Source organism: Rissa tridactyla, chromosome Z (genome assembly GCF_028500815.1).
Source record: "Rissa tridactyla isolate bRisTri1 chromosome Z, bRisTri1.patW.cur.20221130, whole genome shotgun sequence".
NCBI lineage: Eukaryota > Metazoa > Chordata > Aves > Charadriiformes > Laridae > Rissa > Rissa tridactyla.
In genome coordinates this window covers 56,640,785-56,652,482 of record NC_071497.1, presented here as the reverse complement: position 1 = coordinate 56,652,482, position 11,698 = coordinate 56,640,785, and the positions used below count along the sequence as shown (strand labels likewise).

Below are 11,698 nucleotides of genomic sequence, written 5' to 3'. Positions count from 1 at the left end.
GCATGGAAGTAAAAGTAAAGGTGTGATGATAACTTTTTTTTTTTGTTTATACATTGCATGTGTTCAGAATTTGTCAAATGCTTCACTCCTGCTTACATTGATGAAATTACAGTTTCATAGGAAGAAAAAAAATCTGTCTTAATCTTCCTTGATGTTAAACTAATGCAGAAGAGATCACAGCCTATACTGACTTGTTTTACCCTCCCCTGCAAAGATGGGCATGGGAAGAGAAACCTCCTTGACAGTTTTTGACTTATCACATATATTCTTTTTAGGTTTGTTTGGCATGCCACACATGACAGTTTGCAATTAGTTGTGAAAGGCGGCAAAAAAAGCTGTAGGTTTTGAGGGAGAAAAATACATTCAGTTATGCCGTCACGTTTTGTGCAGCTTTTCCCTTTTGAAAGAGGGGATAATGGTGTTATGGGCAGTGCTTGGATTGACAAGTACAGAAAGTTCCTACTGGGATATAAATATTTACCCAGGAAAGGCTTTCGGTAGACTCCAGGCAAACCTGTTCAAGTTAATGCTGAACTCATGACACAAGGAAAGAAATTTATACTTTACTTCAGACTACACTCGGTGTGTCTGGAGTAAAAATAAAACTATGTCAAAAGCTGGTATATATATAGAGCAAATACTAGTGACTGTGTTATAATGGTCTTAGAAACTTTTATCTGATGCCACTGTAAAGTGGGCATTACCTCTGTAATATGAAAAATGTATATTGGACCCAAAAGGACTTTGACAAAAAGTTAGGTATTTGATTAGTGTTTTATTAACTATTACAGGCTGTGTGAGTCATTTTTGTACTGTACTTTGTTCTTGTTGCAATCTGTCTAAACATGTTTTTGAAAAATAAAGTATTTTTTCCTAAATAAGGTTTTATTTCCCTTTAAAACAAAACAAACAACAACAACAAAAAAACCCTAAAACTTTTTCCCCAGCCCTACTAAGATGGCATTTCACAAGATAAAGGGCTATTTTGAACCCATACATCAAAAGAACAGCTTTGGGAGTTGCCAGGGTGGGAGGAAGGGAGAGAGCAAGGCCCTTCTTATAATTTACTTGATTTCCAAAATTTGTTTTTCAGCTAAGGAGCCCCTAAATAAAACAGTAGAATGGGAAATAAAATTGACTATATTTTTTAAATTTCAAGTTACATTGGGAAAAATAATGTGGGCAAGGAATAATGTACCTTCTCCCTTCTGTCATTTACACAATGAAAAGGCTATAACTCTCCAAATTAAATATCCTAAATACAGGTAGGCACCGATCCAAAAGGTGAAATGTACAAACTGAGATTAATAGCCAGATACAAGTTAGTAGCACAGCTCACACAGCTCAGATTTCCAAAACTGGCCTAAGTGAAAAGTACTGTCACAACTTCAAAAATCAAAAGCTTCATTATCTTTAAACTTTTAAAGCTCTGAACTTTGAAGCTGTGACAGCTTTTTCCAAATGTTCCAGTTGCACCAAATGTAGAAAGGGCAATGTGTTGCCCAGGTAGCAGATTCTTTAGCAATAGAGTAATTATTACCACTGCTTAACTAAACCTCAGTGTTAAAGTTAGACTGCTAACCCTCAGCTCTGCTGCAAATTGCATACCTTTACAGCACAACGCTTGCTATGACTCAGAATTGCTTGTTGCTTTACAGAGGAAAAAGATAGGTATGTGAAAGGAATATGTTTTTCCAGAGCAGCCAGTCTCTGGAGAAACAGGAACGATTCCAGAAGAGGTTTTAGGCAAGAGCTTTCTTAAAATTGTTTGACCTTCACATTCTGTGAAAAAAACTATTAGGGAATCCTGCAGATAAAAACTATTTGTTTATCACTAGAACAGTGATTAACACCTGTTTTGGTGGACTGATCCCACAAGCAGTAAGATTTTAGAGCTGGACAGACAAAATTAATTTTTGGTGAACACAATTCATACTCTTTGCAGCCACAGACTTCATGGTAAGGATCATAGTTACTAGGAGATTCATCTTTCATTTTAGTCCATCATGCCAGATTTAATACTCAGATAACTTGAATTTGAACTGATTAGCCATTTGTGAATAATCTTTGAGCTATCCCTCAGCAACTTAGTTAATCCCTTTGGTTGAACAACTGGTAAGTGCAAGGTCCCACACCTGGGTCATGGCAGTCCCAGGCACAAATATAGGCTGGGCGGAGAATGGCTTGAGAGCAGCTCTGAGGAGAAGGACTCGGGGGTGCTGGTGGATGAGAAGCTCAACGTGAGCAGGCAATGCGCGCTTACAGCCCAGAAAGCCAACGACATCCTGGGCTGCATCAGAAGAAGCGTGGCCAGCAGGTTGAGGGAGGTGATTTTGCCCCTCTACTCTGCTCTGGTGAGACCCCACCTGGAGTACTGCGTCCAGCTCTGCGAGTCCCCAACACAAGAAGGAATGGACCTGTTGGAATGGGTCCAGCAGAGGGCCACGAAGATGGTCAGAGGGCTGGAGCACCTCTGCTATGAGGACAGGCTGAGAGAGTTGGGGTTGTTCAGCCTGGAGAAGAGAAGTCACTGGGGAGACCTTATAGCGGCCTTCCAGTACCTAAAGGGGATTACAGGAAAGATGGGGAGGGACTCTTTCTCAGGGAGTGTAGTGATAGGACACGGAGTAATGGCCTCAAACTGAAAGGGGGTAGATTTAGTTTGGATATCAGGAAGAAATTCTTCACTGTGCGGGTGGTGAGGCAGTGGAACAGGTTGCCCAGGGAGGCTGTGGCTGCCCCTTCCCTGGAAGTGTTCAAGGCCAGGCTGGATGGGGCTTTGAGCAGCCTGGTCTAGTGGTTGATGTCCCTGCCCATGGCAGGGGGGTGGAACTAGATGGTCTTTAAGGTCCCTTCCAACCTGAACCATTCTGTGATTCTATGATAATAGCCTTCTGCTGTAATTGGAAACTTCTCTGCTTACAGAAAACTTTAAGGCTGAACCTATGGAGGCAGAGATGTGGGAGGGGACTAATTAACAGAATTAATGTTGTAATGTGCATTTTAATTGCAATAATCTTAACATATGGGGAGAGGGTGAAGAATGCACAGAAAAATGGTTTGGGGGAAAACACCTCATTAAATGGAGAATCTTTTCCTTTGAACTTGCCTAGCAGGAAAGGCAGCGTGCTACAGTGGTGATGTAAGAAGTTATTTTCAAAATTGCCTTTACCTTGCACCCACTTTTGTAGTATCTGTTGTCAAAGTCTTACATTTCTAAGCTGTGATCTTAAGTTGACTGCACCTTCTGTGGTTCCATCATGAAATTCACGTTAGCTTGCTGTAGGACAGGTTCTGGAGTAGTAGAGATTATGCTGAAGGTGAAATTGCTTCAGTCCAAGCCAGTGCACTTTACTGAAGGCACAGGGCTAGAAGCCAGTGCCAGAACCATCTGGGGAAGCACACAGTAGGGAAGTCAGCTAGGCCGTTTTGGTAAGTACATGGCTGTCTTGGATAACGTTTTCCAAATGGTGATTATGCGACTGCCAGAGCATAGATGCTCTCTCTCCTCTTTTTGTTCCCCACAGGTGATATTATGAGTCAAATGGATTTTGTTTCAAGCCACTGAGGCATAATTCTGCTGCTTGCAAGCTCTGACATTCGTGTCCCTGTTTTTCAATCATGGTCCTGAGAGACAGCAACAGGGGGAAAAAAAAAAACAGAGAAAAGTACCAGCTTTCAAGAGGCATAATTTTCTCTGTTTCTTTCTCATTTTTTGATGTTGTATGGCCATCTCCACAGTTTTATTTTGTATGTCTGAGGAAAGCATTTCTATTTAGTCTAGATCCTAGGGGATACCAAGTGAGACATGCAGCTGTGTCAGGGCAGCTCTAAATAAAAGAAAAAGATGGAAGGGGCATCTTTTACAGCTACTGCTTAGGTCTTAGTAAGCCCTGTCTTAAAAGATCATTCTTGTTGGGATATGTACAGTTTTCCTTGTGTCTGCTCTGGGAGCAGCACTGACAAGCTCTGAAAAACACCGATTACTTGTCAGTGTGAAGGGTAAAAAAGACAGAAAGTCCTGCAGGGAAGAGAGTGTGTGGGTTGAACTCTGCAGTGGGAGCATTGTTACGTGTAATGAAAGTAAGTCATGCACTGCGTCAGAGCATCACAATGTCCAAATAGCACTTGTGCTACATAAAGTTAAGTTTTGACATTGTTATAAGACAGATTTCATTGGGATGAGTTGTAGTATATCTGTAGCAAGAGATGTTTGGTGTGAGTGCTAATCTTTCTTCTGGAACAGTAAGATTATTACATATACACACACCAAGAAGAGTGTCCTTACCTATATTCCCTGTGTACTACAGAGTATAGAAACAACTGTGTTTGTGGAGGTAGCAATAAGGAGACGCAGAGAGAAAATGTTTTCTTACAAACTGGTATTGATCAAGGGTATAACCCCAAGAAAACAATGACCAAAAGCAACTCTCTACCTCAGGGTGAACAGTGGCTGGGAGCCCACAGGAGCGAAGCGGCCAGGAGCCTGCCACTGCTGGCAACTGTGCAGCTATTGAGGGGTGGCCCGTGGTGCACACCGGGGTAGACTGGTGTCTTTGTACATTTGCTGTGATGCTGTACATCTGCCAGATTGTCCACACTCGCCCCACTCTTCTCTGTACAGGTTTGGTCACGCTTCCCTGGCAGCCTCCACTGTACTGTTCACACGACAAACATCAGTACTCCTGTAACGTGGTGAAAATCTGTTGGGTCCTTGCGGATGTGAGGTACACAGTGTTTAACTATGGATGAGCTAGTAGGATTGCGGTCTTGATTCCAGCAATCATCACCACATGTCAGTGACACATCCCATTACACAAAATGTGAGGGGCTCAGTAGTGCACCTGTCTTTGCAGGCTGCATCAGGAGTCACACCACTTGAGGACAAATGTCTTGCTCCATCTTACCTTGCTTCTAACTTGCAACCACTCTGCTCCTTGGAAGTTACTTACACTTTTTCCAATCTTAAACTGTCTCCATGGATAAGAAAAGAGTTGCTTTGGCCAGTGATGAATGTAGATATATTCCGTAAAGTAAAACAGTGGTTCTGAATGGTCATCCCTCAGCATCATCAGGGCAGACAATTCTCTTCCACGTGTCTGGAAATGTAGTTTTGATCAGATATAGAACACTATGCATCTGCAACCTGGGTCTAAATCAAAATATGCGTGAGTTTTGATTATTTATTCTCTTTTTTTTTTTTTTTTAAATTAACCAAAGTGGAAAAAAAAGAGGAAAAAAACCCCACCTTGTGGGGATTGGCTTGTTTGTGTGTCAGCATTAAGAAGGTGCCTGATTCAGTAAGTCTTCCTCAAAGATTTGTTTAAGTATGCATTTAGAAACACATCTAGAGATTCAGAATGTGTCTGCGGGAAAGAGTTTCTACTGCAGAAAGTTTTTGAGCACTGATTGTAAAAATCTACTTCGTAATTCATGCCACAAGTGTATTATCCACTATTTTCATCTTGTCCTTTGTGACTTAAATAATGTATGTAATGTACTTTCAAAGAAAACATCCACAATAAATCAGGGCTAAGAAAGACAGCCTAGAAAATGTTATTCCTGTTTCGTTCGGAAATGTGTTTGTCAGGTTGTTAATAAAAATACTGTTTCCGTAGCCTTCACTATTAATGTCAGTAGTGAGTTCTCCCTTGAAATAGTGTCAAGATCTTGACCTAGTCTTTTCTGAGCAATGATGTATGGATTCGAAGTGAAGAAGAGCTGATTTGAAAAGATCTGGCTTTTTCCATGGTATGCAGAGCATCTCAGAAGAACAGGCACAGGCTCCTTAACAGATTCTTACTTAACAAGAGGGTGATGAGGGGGAGGGTAAGCTAATGATACACCATCTGAGGCTGGCCTTGTCCCAGGAAGAATGTGGCAGCTGCCTATTCTGAATATGTTTTCTTCTTAATTTTCAGTTTCGAAATACAAATAAAGAATGAACATCTGTTTCAGCTTGCAGAGTTAAATAAGCATTGTACGCAGATGGCTTTTAAGACTTGATATTTATGGTAAGAAGCGTTTGTGAAAAGAGGGTGTAACTAATAACCAAGGAGACGGATATTACAGAATCCCATTACCCTTCTTTTCCCTCCCTTGGCCCACAAGTTTACACAGAAAAGGGCAATTTGGTCAGAAATTGCTGAGAAGCTGTTGAGACATTGTGAGGAAAATATAGGAAAATATCAAAATCCTCACGCCCCTGACTGAAACACAGAGTATAAAACTTAACCATGCTTATCTTCGTGGCATTTTCTTCACCGACCCAGCTTTCGAAGAAAGAGCTGCTATGCAAGAACTTGACTGAAACATCTGTTTTCACACCTTTTCAGATTTCAGTAAAATCTCTCATTGATTCCCTCTTGCCTTTGCCTTCCCCAGGCAAGAACAATGCTATTAATTAGTAAACTACTTGAATTGTTTTTGCCAAATCATAGGCATACAAATATAAAAAGGTGCATTGTTTGCACTCACGTAATGAAATTCTTGGCTTTATGGGATTTTATCCTCTGTTCCAAAGTTTGTGTTTTTGAGAACTGCCTTTGTGCCTAAGGTACAGAAAAATGAAGTGACTCATTTGTATCCCACAGGGAGCTGGACTAGAAAATATCAAGATCCACATGTTCTCAGGTCTGTGCAAACATTTTCGTCACCCTATGAGGGCTATAGGCATGTTGTGGCTCTGCAAGCCCAATCTCCCAACCTTATTTCTGCTTTTTTCCCCCCTGTTTTTGTCTGTTTGTTCTGTTCATAGGATTTGTTTGGGTTATTTTGTCGACATTAGATTCTTGTAAAGACTAAACCTGGCCATTTTTACTTGAGAAAGATTTCCTTTGTGGTACAACCCTTTCTCTGCAGATCTGTTCTCCCTCCTCGTGTTTGCTCCATGGCCCTTCCGCTGTCGTACAAGCTGGAAGAACAGCCCCCACCACACTACTGTGGTGTTCTGAGCTGCTGGATCATTTCCCTTCTCTGTTCCCTGGCATGTACATGGAATTCTCTGCAGGCTCTCTCCCTGGCCACTCACCCCCTCTCTTTTGTCCAGCCTCACTGCAGGGACTTTCATCCAGGGTTTATAAAACAGAAAAGCGAATAGATACACTGGAGTTCTTCTAACTAAATATGCCCTAGTAGTCCCTGCTGTGGAAACAAAGCATTGTCCTTATCTCTTCTATCTTAGAGGTGTCCTTGCAGGCTTGCCATCCTGAAATCAGAGAGTTTAGGACCAAGAGGGTTGCTAATCACGCAGAGTCTGACCTCCTGTATATCAGTATGTTCTTCCTCCTTCAAGGGAAATGACAATTTTCAGAAGAGCCCACAGACTTCACCAGAAAACTGAGACATGGTATTTCCATTACACAGTTCCGTGAATTTGTTCTAGCATTTAATCACTTGCTATTTAAAAATAAGTACTTACTTGTCTTGGTCATCTTTCAGCCCCTGGTCCTTACAGCGCTAGACAGGCCTGTGGGATCCAGTGTGTTTCCACCCCACGAGTAACACATGAAAGACCTCAAAGGAAAAAGATTTCTTCTTTGGGATCAGAAAGCCTTAACTGACACACAGAGGAAAACTAATGGCCTTCTAGCTGAATCCTTCGACATTTAAAGTGGAGCAAGAAAACGAACTACTTACTAACACTGAAAATCAAAGTTTCTTCCTGATTGGCATTACAATGTATGAGCTGCTTTAAAACTGGTGTCACATCATGCTACTAAAGGGACAATGAGCATGCTCTTATAAAGTCCTGGAGCCATGGCTTGCACAAGAGGAAATCTTGATGTACAGCTCCACTCTTGTGAAGCTGAAAGACTGTATTCTTTTAGGACCCTCTGTTGAGGAAGCAGACCTTGTATCGTTTACTTAGCATACTGTGGGTTTTTCTCTCATTAACCTTCCACTGGTGAAAGCCCTGACTCTGTTTCATTATGTAAGGTGTCCACCACTGCTACTACAAAGACTATGTCCAGCACAAAGACAGTGTTGCCTTAAGAGCAGGAGTTCTGGGGACTAGATACTACTTTTTAGCTCCTTGCTTTTCAGAGAAACAGGTAGGGGAATACAAATTAGAAAAATGTAGGGGAAATGTCACAGAGATACAAAAGCACACAATAGAAAAAATGAATGTAACAGTGCTAGCGTTTCAATTATCTCCTTATATTTTAAATTTTTAAAACTATTATAAAATATTGTTCTTTATCCCACTAACATTTTATAGGGAATACAAAAAAAATTCACAACCTTTGCCAGAATACTTCTGCAGCACTAGCTCATGTGACAAACCAAGAAATGCAGATGCTAAGGATTTCAATGCTGCATTTCAATGCTGCATCTCACCCACCGCTCTCATGACAATCTGCTCCTGCTGGTGTTACTGCAGCTGCTAGCCAAATACTGAAGCTGCATGTGTGGCATAATATGTCAGTTCCACTTTTCGGGGGAAGCAGAAAAGTGGCAGTTCCAAGTAAAAACAGCCTCCCTTTCAATCTTTTCAGTTTGCTTCCTCTGCCATTTACTGAACAGTAGCCCACTCGTAGATCAGTAGAATATTTATTTCTGTTGCCTACTGCAGAACCTATTCTACACAGACTGGCTCCCCATTTTCACGATTTCTGCTGACCCAAAATATCTCCAGGTGGGTTTGCCGGTAGCTGTAGGCTTTCCACTGATGGCTGAGTTGGTCGTGTAGCAGCAGAGGGAAGCAGAAGACACTAAACCATGAGGGATGGGCTCACACGGCTCACCTCAGAGGACCAGGCTTGCTCCCTGGGCTGAGCTGTGTCAGAGGCGGCGCCAGGGCTGCAGGGCATTCCTGTGGCTCCTCTGGTCCCAGGAATGCCAGGTTCAACAGGGCTTGGCACTGGACAGGGCATTTAGTAAAAAAACAATGAAAAGGAGCTTTCCTTCATTTCAGTGGATGAGAACTAGTTGTACTCTTTCAAGCAATTAGGTAAACACTTTTAATTGGTTTAGTTCTTCACATGAAATTTACCTTGGGAATGACCTGTTTTGAAGCTATTCCCTGTGAAGACCAAACCAATTTAACCACTGTTTCTGCCTCCCGTGCAACCACCTCAGCGATGTCTTTTATAACCCCACAGGAGGCAGGCCAGGAAGCTTGATGGCTGGTGAGACTTATCCCTTTCCCTAAGGGAGAACTTTCACGCTTTATTTTGCATGTTGGCCTCGGTGTGAGGGAGAACACTTGCAGGAACTGCTTATCTAAAAACATTCCTCCTCCAAGAAGAGTAGTTTGTGGAAGCTATTTCTGGATCCTGAAATGCTCTCTCTGAGAGCTCCAATATGTGGTTTATTTCCATTACGCCACAGACAGTGGAATGAGGAACCAATGTTTTTAAATGTAATAGTTGCTGGGTACCGGTTTTTTTTGGAAATAGGAAATGAAAACAGCTGAATTTGATTTATTGTTTTAACTACAAAGAAAAGACCTAACCAATGTGACTGGAATTCAAAAATTCCTATGCAGAAAAAGAAAAGCAACTGACATGGGGTTGATGTTGTTTGTATTAAAGTAATTCCACAGGAAGAGTGAAAGTTACCAGTTAATTAAAATTATGTAGAGTATGACATCACAATTACTTAATTAAAGCGGCGTTACCCAAGCGATGGCTTGTGGGACAGACCTCTCTCTTTATAAGAAGTGCCTCTTAGGTGGTTTGCACAGGTACCTAGCAGGGACCTTTTTGAATCCAGGCAGGGAGATTTACTTCTTTGTGCAATCCCTGTGCTTCTGCTAGTTTTAACTAAAATTGGCCAAAAGATTCAAAAGCAAACCAGCCATGCTAAAGATACTTATTAATTTATTTTTAACCTAAAATGTGTTGATGTTAGAGTTCTGTCAGTGTGCACATTTGATACCAACATTGACATTTAGATGCTTCCTGCAGTAACGTGCTTTTCCAGAAATATTGTAAAGCAAAGCGTCTCATACTGACTCTCATTTGAGCAATAATTACTTAGCACTTTTGAAAAATCAGCACAAGGCATATTTTTGTAATTTTATTTCAAACTGAAAGATTTTAAATATTTCTGATTTTAAATTAAACTCTGCGCATCCTCTTTCAGGACTGTGAATCAAAACACAAGTTGCTATTACTTTGTGCTACCCACCAAAAGTAAAACTGAATAGAAACAAAAATGAAACTCTGTCTCTTTGCTTCACTGTCTAATACCAAGATGAGAATACCAAGTGGAAAAATTAGCTACAAACCAATGAAATTGTTTCACTTTGAATTTACTGTAAGCAATTTGAAGAGTTTTAGGAGCAGTTCATAAAAGGTTCTTGTTCACATACTTATGTGTGTATTAAAGGTTCTTGCTTTTCAAGTCCCTGGCGATTGATGTGAATACAGTAGGCAGTTTCAAAAATGTACAAGATAAACTTGGTTCAGTTTTATGACCTTAACTTCCATATTGTATTCAAGTAGCCTAGTAATTGTATTGTAATCATAGATAAAAATGCAAAAAAAAATATTCAAAAATATCATTAAGGTTGAGCTCTCCAGTGAGGAAATTCCAAAATTTCAACAGCTGACCTTAAAGGGATTTAGTTACCCTGTTCTGTTGTCTTTTGTCTTTTTATTTTCTAGCTGTATCACACTCACATCCTGTCACACTGGCTAAGGCTGATTAAATTACACGAACCGATTAAATAATAATAATAAAAAAACAACCAAACAACAGGATAAGAAATTACTGACTGAAATGGATTTATATAAACATTAACTTTTGAAGCTTCCTGACTTTGAGAGAGAGATAAGTGTTGCCAAACAAGTTCAGGAAGGTTAACTGTCCATAATAATGCAAAACAAAAGCACCTTGACAGAGCTGCAGTTCATTGCATTTAAAATCGGATATCATTAATAAGTACATATTTAACGTCTAGAAACCTGAATTTTAAAAGTCTTCATCAGAAAAATCCTCATTCACTTTCCATCTAAGTGTCCGCAAATATCTTGAAACATAAGAAAAGAATCTAATATATGTACACATGTGAAAATATCTATATCAAACAACAAACTTACTTTCCACAAACTGGTGCCAGGTCCACCCAAGTCATTATGCAGTTCTGAACACTGCACAGGATGAAGTCCTGAAGAAGGTATTTACAGGGACCTGGGCTGGAAACTCTTAATTCTGTATTAGAGTACTTCTGGTCTATTTCTGAGTCCCTTTAAATGTTTGGAAGCAGAAATATTAGTTTATGTATATGAGGGAAGTGGGCTGTTTCCCATGTTTGACTAATGTAAGAAAGGCTGAGGTGATTTTGCTTAGATTATTCAAAAGAAAAACAAAGCAAAACAAACAAACCCTGGTCCCTCCAAAATCTGCTACAGGAGGTTTTCAAGTCAGTAGACTTCCCTACTCCCAAGAGATTTTAAAATACTTTTTCGGAGGGAGTAATAATCTATTTTCCTGGTGATGAGTAGACCCAGGAAGGCACAGCTTTAGCTCCTCTTTATTATGAATATAAATACATTCCATTTGTATAACAGTATAACCAAAACCCATACGAAATGATGTATCATTGTGTTTAGGCACCAGTTAAACACGGAGGACATCCCGCTCTAAAGATTAAACAGCCTTGGAGGAAAATACAACCAACCAAACCAAAACCTATGCAAGCAAAATTTGATTAGGAAATACAGCGTAACTCAATGGAGATCTATGCTGA

General features: G+C 40.5%; 1 long non-coding RNA gene across 19 annotated transcripts in view; it reads right to left on the bottom strand.

Annotated features, from left to right (window-relative positions):
• The window catches only part of LOC128903125 (uncharacterized), a 40,264-nt gene that overhangs the window by 23,886 nt on the left and 4,680 nt on the right, over nucleotides 1-11,698 (bottom strand). For 6 of the 19 annotated variants that reach the window (XR_008464022.1, XR_008464010.1, XR_008464011.1 and 3 more), the window contains 4 exons: nucleotides 11,049-11,195; nucleotides 8,748-8,863; nucleotides 7,421-7,515; nucleotides 4,366-5,099 (listed from right to left, as the gene is read on the bottom strand). This is a non-coding gene — a long non-coding RNA (uncharacterized LOC128903125). Of the gene's footprint in view, nucleotides 1-1,049; nucleotides 5,153-7,420; nucleotides 7,516-8,747; nucleotides 8,902-11,048; nucleotides 11,196-11,698 lie in introns of those variants that run through there. The other 13 variants (XR_008464013.1, XR_008464014.1, XR_008464016.1 and 10 more) reach the window with 10 other exon arrangements.